At 41.0% G+C, this 8,460-nt stretch overlaps 1 long non-coding RNA gene across 1 annotated transcript in view; it reads right to left on the bottom strand.

Annotated features, from left to right (window-relative positions):
* The window catches only part of LOC121914169, a 73,422-nt gene that overhangs the window by 48,254 nt on the left and 16,708 nt on the right, over positions 1 to 8,460 (bottom strand). The gene's annotated exons all lie outside the window — the stretch shown is intronic.

The raw sequence follows: 8,460 nt of genomic DNA, 5'->3' as shown, positions 1-8,460 counted from the left end.
GAATAGATAAAGTACTTAGAAATTAATCTAAATGCACCCCGATCTATTCACATTTAATGCTCTTGTACTATACATGTGTTCATCTAGCAAAATACGGCGAATCCACATTCAACCAGGGCTTGGAAAAATTCCTTTTTGGACCACAGCTCCCAGAATCCCCCAGCTATTGGGGGATATTGGAAGCTGCAGTCCAAAAATAATATTTTTGCAAGCTGTCCATCCAATCTACCCATACTTATATAGGCCTCTTATATAGGCCTTTATACTTGGAATCCTTTTAAATGTCCTTCTGTTGACCCAATGGACTGCTTGAGATCCCGAGGTGGAATCAAATCTAATTTATTAATTATGTTATTTATTTATTTTAAAAGCTGATAATGTCGGTTGTATGTGTGGGTTTTTTAAAAAGCGAAAGTGATGGTTGTTTGCGGGGTTTTTTTGGAAGGGGAGGAAAAAGTGTACCTCTGGAAATTAATTTCTAAATGTATATCACAGTAAATATTTGTAAAAAAAAAGTAAAGAAAAAGATTCTTTGAAGTAATTATTGCTTTTTAAACCATATTATATAATTGTACAGTCCGGTCTCAGAGACTAGAAGAATATATACATATGTATTTTTTAAAGATGACTTGCATAGATCACCATGAAATAATTTGTAGGTAAGCCATGCCAAAATAGCAAATGACAATATCTTTGACCTTCTTCTTAGTCCTGCGCCATAATCTCTTTCCGGGAGATTAACACCTAGCTATGGAGAATAATGTTATATACAAATGTATAGCTCTAGAAACTGAATGTGCTGTTATATATTGTATAATAATATATACATACTTATATATACATATATATATATTTTGGCCTACCTCTGAGTGTTAGAGTGGCTCATTTCTCCAGCGATCCGCCAGGGAAACAACCTAAGAAGGCACTCTGTTATTACCAAATAACACTTATAAGGGCTGCCACCTTTTCCTCTTCCTCTTGCTCCTGTGCTTTTAGCAGCCAACTATTCCAAAATCAAACAAGCAGAGCATCTTCTGTTGCATTGTCTTTCGGTCTCCCAACAAAAATGACCAGGTTGATATACATCTTTCTGGGTTCTATGGGGCCAGCTATAGTTGAATATTGCAAACACAGTTGCACTCTAAATCCATGTAAGTACACACACATTGATACAACAAAGTACATGTTAAATCTGTCGCATCTGCACTGTCCAAAGGGTCCATGCATCCAATGAGGTACAGGACTCTTCTTCCCATGCTGCTCAATAGTGTTGCAAAATTTGGATGCAACTTTAAAGCCCTAAATAAAAGATACAGTGGTCCCTTGATATCTGCCAGGATTTGGTTCCAGAGCGCCCCATGGATCCAAAATCCATGGATGCTCAAGTTCCATTAAATACATAGTAAAGTGGTGTCCCTTGCATAAAATAGCAAAATCAAGGTTTGCATTTTGGATTTTTTTTAGGTGCGTGTGGATATTTTCAAATGACTGAATCTGTGGATGCAGAATCCATGGACACAGAGGGCTGACTGTATTTTCTAACCCAACTCTGATCTTCCCCCCTTTTTCTTTTCTCTCTGGAGTCCCAGAAAAATAAATGAGAAAAGAAACTTTTTTGAACTTCCATCAGAAGTCAAGGAAAAAGAAAGAAAGAGCAGTAGCTTTAAAATGTATTTTTTCTGTCTTATTAAAGATAAGGAAGGTGCCTTGGAATTCACTGCTTATGAAAGGTCAAGCAAGAAAAGGATTCTTGAAAGGTTAAGGGTAGATCCATGGCACAGGCAGCTCTGGAAGCCAAGAGTAAGCAATGGGAGGAGATGCATCTCAAGCTTTTCCTTGGACACAAGCAGCCACAGCAACTGCAAATTTCCTTTTCACTCTGGAGCAAGACCAAAAGGTGTCATATTCGTCACAACAAACAGTTTCTGGCAAGGGGCTACTTCTCTGTTCTTGCTAAGCTCACCACGCTGCGAACGTCTATCGGGGTTGCTTACATGACCAAACACCCACCATGGGTCAAAATGATTTATGAAGGGTTTTGAGCCAGAATAATCTGATTTGTGCTGAGTCGGTTGGTATTGTCTGAAGGCCAAGCTAAACAAGCATCGAGTGTGGTTGCATTGAGAAAGTCTCATTTCTGAACTATGGCATGCAGAGACACCTCTACCTCACCCAGGACCACTGACATAGGGGCAAAATAAATAAAGATACAACAGAATTAACAGCCTAGATCTTACATCAGGGTTGCATAGGGTAGATCTTAGATGTTAACTGTGCTATATAACTCCTATGTTGAATGGTAATGTTATGCAATTGATACCAAATGTGCATTGTGCATCACACATTAGTATGCATGTGTGCCTATGCTCACTCTTGCCATGATTATAACCATACCCAATAAACCTATTTTGCCAGGCATTTGCTGCATCGGGCAGAACAAGGCCATTCTGCCAATGATCGGAGCACAGGCGCATGGCATTTCCATCAGATTTGGGGAACGGGACAGGAGATGTTACTCAACAAAGTATATTTAACTAAGCAGCTAATACAGGATTCCGGCTCCTGTTTCTAAGAACGAGATGAAAGATGAAGGGGTTCTTATACAATCTCTTGAACGGAAGCTTCCAAGCTATCCACCTTCAGCTGAGTGACTGTCAAGTGGAGAGGAATTTAGGAAAAGAACGTATATTTAGAAAGGGATGGCAAGGTCAAGTTGGAGAAATACCTGTGTGCCAGGAAAATAGGGGAAGAATGGAGAGGGACCAGAAAACAGAGAGATGTCCCTGAAACCAATAAAGAGAAAAAAATGACACCAAAGAAAAGACAAAGGTGGAGAAAGGTGGAGGCGCTAGGGACATATTTATCGTACCAAGACAAAAATAACACAGCCAGGGAGATGGCAAATTGTAATGCACTTTTCATAGTTGTCTCTGGGGCAAATGCACACACACACACACACACACTCACACACACACATTTGGTCTCATATTGCATTAATAAGAAACCACTTCATATGTATAAAGAATCGACCATTTCTAGAGCACCTGCTTCTCTAAGCGTCCAACTTCCAACTGAAAGGGATGCTAGTAGGTGGTAATATTCTGTTTCTTAGCTTGTATTTGAAAGAAGTATTCCATATAATGCATATTTAAATAGCATTAATTGAATTACTTACATTTGTATTTAAATTTTAAATACATTAAAAAATAATTAAAATACACAATAACAACACCACTTATAATGTTCTAGATCCCTGTATAAGCACTGAAAAACAATGCAGTCTCTACCCTGATTTTTAGAGCTACACATTTTATACTTATGGAAGCTACACCTTCCTGATTGATTCCTTCCTTCCTTCCTTCCCTTTTTAATTTATTCTTTGCTTCCTTCTTTTCCTCACCCTTCATTTCCTTTCTGCTCTCTCCTTCCTTCCTTCTTTCCTTCCTTCTTTCCTTCCTTCTTTCCTTCCTTCTTTCCTTCCTTTTTTCCTCCCCCCCTTTCCTTTCCTTTCTGTTCTTTCCTTCCTTGCTTGCTTCCTTCTTTTCTTTTCCTTCTTTCCCTCCTTGCTTCTTTCTATCCTCTCCTTCCTTGCTTGCTTCTTTCTATCCTTTTCTTCCTTCTTTGCTTCTTTCTATTCTCTCCTTCCTTCCTTCCTTCCTTGCTTCCTTCCTTCCCAAAATTGCATTCTTCCTTCCTTCCCAGAGTTGCCTTCTTTGGGGTATTCTTCTTCTACTGGGAGGTGAATGAGTAGTTGCCTCACATGAGGTATCCATAGTAACACATCATCAGCTTTTCTGCTGCTTCTAATGTCAATTTTGTTTTTCTCTTCGCATTAAGAGAGAATGTCTTCCTCGGTCTCTCTGTGCTCCACTTGAATTGAATGCAACCCTTTTAAATAGGATTCTTGCTTCCTTCTTTTTCATTCAAATCCCTTTGCTGATCTGTCGAGGCACATTATAGGAAGAGAGCTGAGCAGATGGAATCTTGAACAGGTAAAAGACAAGCTTTAATTCTTCCATTCCATCTCAGTTTTGATGATGGAAAACCAAAATTCCCCTTAGATGCAACGTAACAGAGACAGTTTTCAAGTTACAAATCCTAAATGACAATTTCTCTTTCAACCTTATTTCTCCATATTAGCAAGTCTCTTAGCAATTATATAACATGCAAGACATTAGATGTTATTTATCTACTCTTCCCAGCCATCTTCCAAACCACCTTGCTGGAGAGGCCAAGCTATATCCTCTCTGTATTGCTAGGATGACGGTTTGTGGCAAGAATTCAGGGACATAGCTGTGTTAGTTCAGAATATCAGTATACAAACAGATCTGGGAGCATCTTTAAGACTACCTGACCAAAAGACATTGTAGCATCAGTTTTCATAGATGGTCTACTTCCTCAGATGCAAGGCGTGAACCGGTGCCCAGGAAGATTTACAAATAGGTTGAACTCCAACTTATTTTGGACACAAATGCCTTCTCAAAGGCTCTTGGTGGCAGGCCTTTACTTGTCTACAAGCAATTTCAGAAGTTACTTACAGGAGGACGCACAACACAGATGAGGAGATGCATACAAAGATCTCGCCACAAACCCAAATGCCAACTCTGCCCACGCATCTACTCAGGAAATGTCATCCCAAGGCCTCATCATATAACCCACAATATTAGAGGCTCTTTCACTTGCTCATCCTCTAATGTGATATATGCCACTCTCTGTCAACAAGGCCCTTCAGCACTTTACAAATTGGGCAAACAGGCCAGTCTGTGCGCCAGAGGATAAAAGGACATAAAGCAGACATTAGGAATGGGAATATGCAAAAACCAGTTGCAGAATATTTCAGTCTTCTGGGGCATTCCATCTCTGACCTCAGGACAGTGGTCCTTGAACAAACAAAGAAAACCTACAAAGGAAGACTGGAAAGAGAAACAACTAAATTGGAATGTATCTGCATTAGGATCCATCAACAGAGAGCTGAACACAATGGCGTCCTGGCAACTACATGTATTACGGGGGGGGGGGGGAGGTCTTGCTATCCAATAAGGTTTGGTTGTGGAGACCAAAATCTAGGATGTTCAAATTCCATTATATACAATGGCATAGTAAAATGGCATCCCTTATATAAATGGCAAAATCAAGGTTTGCTTCCTGGAATTTGGGGATATTTTCATGTTGTGGATGGTTGAATCCATGGATAAAGAATCCATTGATGTGGGGGGTCAATTGTATAACACTGGTTAACATTTCGGCCTCATGAGGATACTCTTGGCCAGTTTATCACATCTCCTTCAGGTTTCCAACCTACACCCATCACATCCCAAATCCTTTTCCATCATTCAAATGGTCATCCGCACACCCTGACCTCAGGCTACAGTTTCCCTCTGTCTTTGTCCTTCAGTTACCATTGCCAAAACTGAACTTGTCGCCTCATCACCATATTCACAAGTTCTGCATTTCTATGACTGTTCATACGGTCTTATTATAAAGGTCCTTCCAGGATACCAGTTCATTCCATGCATCTGAGGAAGTAGACTAAAGGCTGGTAGAGACGCATGCTTTGCGCTGGCCTGGGCCCAAAATTAAGGCTAGATAGCATCCACATGTGCCCAGCCCTACTATCAGTGCCCGTGCACCATCTTGGCATGCCCCGTCCACACAGGGTGTGCCATGATGACACATGCGCATCAAAGCAAGTGTCATAATGACACCCCTAAAAAGAAGCTGCCTAGAGCAGCTTCTTTAAGGGAGTGCATCGGTGCCGCACCGTGAGGCTGCTGCAGAACCAACCAGGGCCAAAGATGAGTGGCTTTTAGCCGCCCGTCTGTATAGCCCTTAAGCTACGAAAGCTTCTGCTGTAACTTCTTTTGCTCAGTTAGTCTCAATGGTGCTACAAGCTCCCTTTGCCTGTGGCTAGCTACTTAATACATTTGTGACTGATGGACGGAGCTGTTGCAGCAGCTTTTCAGATATATTTGTAGCCATGGCATCACAGCAGCTCCAGAGCAGCAATGCAAAGGTGCCAGCTTTTCAACCCATCCCTGTAGATGTGCCTTAAGCCACAGCTCTATGGACAGACATTAGTAAGTGTACAAAAGAGAAGACCATAACTTCATGATGTGTGTCTCTGCCCCTCTAATGGTAAATCCAGGTAAAAACTCTGACAGGATTGGAGTAAAAACTGGATACATTTTCAAAAGGAACTACGTGGGAAGTTCGTGTCCAAGAAAGTAATTTTCCCAAACAATGGATGAGCCTTCCTCCAGGACTTGTGTTCCTCGGACACAAAATTTATAATTGAAACTGTTTATAAATTTTGATATTTTTAAAAACAAAATCTGGGTTGACAATGTGTCTTGAGGACAGTAAGGCGAAAGGTTTCCGTCACACACCTTCAGTACGTGATGTGCCACGGTTTTCTCCCTGTGATTCTGAAGTGAAAACAATCTCTGTCCCTTTAGGTCATGTAGCAGACCGTTTTAAGTTATTCTATTTCCCATCAGGAGAAGACCAGAATGTCAATGGAGGAGTTATTTGCATTGGCAAATGCATGTCTGCGCACGAACCGCCTGGTCTCTTTGGCCCAAATCTTTATTAATGGGTGCATTTGTATTTGCAAATACTCTGGTGAGCCTTCCCATGAAACTGTCTTTGCCAAGGCATTTTGCAGCTCTTAACCGAATGATCAATAACAAGGATGCCCAGCGAGCCAAAAAGAAGTGAAGCCGTTTCAGAGAGAAGGCAGAAAAAGGGGGGGAAAGCTAATCCAGTTTTTTCTTTGTTAATGACATTTGAATCCTACTTTTCATCCAATGTGCTCAACTCATTCCTCCTCCCCACTTTTTCCTCAAAAGAAGCCTGCAAGATAGCTCAGGTTTGGAGGGAGAGACTAGCTCAAATGTCAATAACATGACACAGTGGATGCTTGAACTGGATCACTCTAACCACTACACACACTGTCTCTGCTTTTTACATGTTTTATTGAGTTGTTCTTTCACTCTTTCCACTAAAGAAGCAAGAGACATGTCTCAAGATGCTGAAATGATGGTTGTTTATTAGTAGAAAAACCCAAAGCATGTCTTCCGATCTGTGCTCCAGAGCAGTACTATCTAATGGGGGGACTGGCAATACATTTTTCCAATGTTCCAGGGACTGGCACCAGTTTTGTTTCCAGTGATGACAGTCTCTTCTTTCTTTCCTGGAAATGCACCAGGGACCATCAGCCAGTGCCTGAGACCTTCTTCAGTAGACCATTTATAAATGAAAGCCAGCCTATTAGCATCTTTGAGATGAACTGGGAAGAAGAAATTTGGAGCAGAAGCTTTCACGGACATAGCCTGCTTCATCTGACACAGTTGTGCAAACTGTAGGGTTTGCCTTGCAAAACAATTGCAAAAAATTCTGCCTAGCAGGGAATTCCTTTGCACTGAACAGAAGCAGACTGACTTGAGCAGGTGGTTTTTAGGATCATCCAAGAAGCAGCATTCTCTGTCCATGGTCCTGGCTTCAGAGCCGTTTGGTGACGGAAATATTACTCAAGCAGATAGGAAAAGAGCGAAAGGGGATCCAGCTCTGAGCTTGGAAAACAAGTCTATTGTTTCCTGAGGGCGATATGGAGTTTACATAGATACTTCCATGCTTGCATACTTACATCATGTCCCAACTTCCAACTGGACAGTCTTTCAGAGAAGCTTGTGTATCAATTGACCAAATGAGTGATGGACAGCACAATATATATATATATATATATATATATATATATATATATATTTGTTGTTGTTGTTCACTGTCTTCGAGTTGATCCCAACTAATGGAGACCCTGTGGTTGAGACATCTCCAAGCCCTCCTTATCCTCCATGGCGCTGCTTAGATCCCGAAAATTCATACCCATGACCTCCCTAATAGAGCCTATTCATCCAGCTTCTGGCCTTCCTCTCTTTCTGCTTACCTCCACATTTCCTAGCATTATTGTATTTTCTAATGAGTCCTGCCTTCTCGTGATATAGTGAAAGTATGATGAGTCAGAAACAAAAATGGAAGGTGAACCCAACCCTGAAGATTATGATATTGCAGATTGACCGACCCTAAAATATGTGTATGTTTGTGCTAAAAAAATAATAATGAAAATATCTGTAGCGGAAATCCAGCTTAGAGACAAATCAATCATGCAAACCATCTGCCCTGCCCCTAAAGAGAAAGCCACTTTCGTTGTTTCCATAAGCTGCTAAGCAGCTTCTTAACAAGATGAAACCTCTAGGCTGGAAAGTCTGATGTTGGAGAGAAAGCTGATGATCGCGGTACATAGACCCAGAATGCCTGGAATGAACCATCTTCTACTATTTGGCCGAGTTGACCACCAACAAACTTTTATGGAACGGAAATAACACATTTGCTCAAACGGTTAAATTGAATGTCATATTGGTCCTAATTGTGTTAGCGACACACAGAGGCACAATATCCCATTAT

The sequence above is a fragment of the Sceloporus undulatus genome, chromosome 8, assembly GCF_019175285.1.
Source record: "Sceloporus undulatus isolate JIND9_A2432 ecotype Alabama chromosome 8, SceUnd_v1.1, whole genome shotgun sequence".
In the NCBI taxonomy this organism is placed as follows: domain Eukaryota; kingdom Metazoa; phylum Chordata; class Lepidosauria; order Squamata; family Phrynosomatidae; genus Sceloporus; species Sceloporus undulatus.
This window is presented reverse-complemented; position numbering and strand designations above follow the sequence as displayed.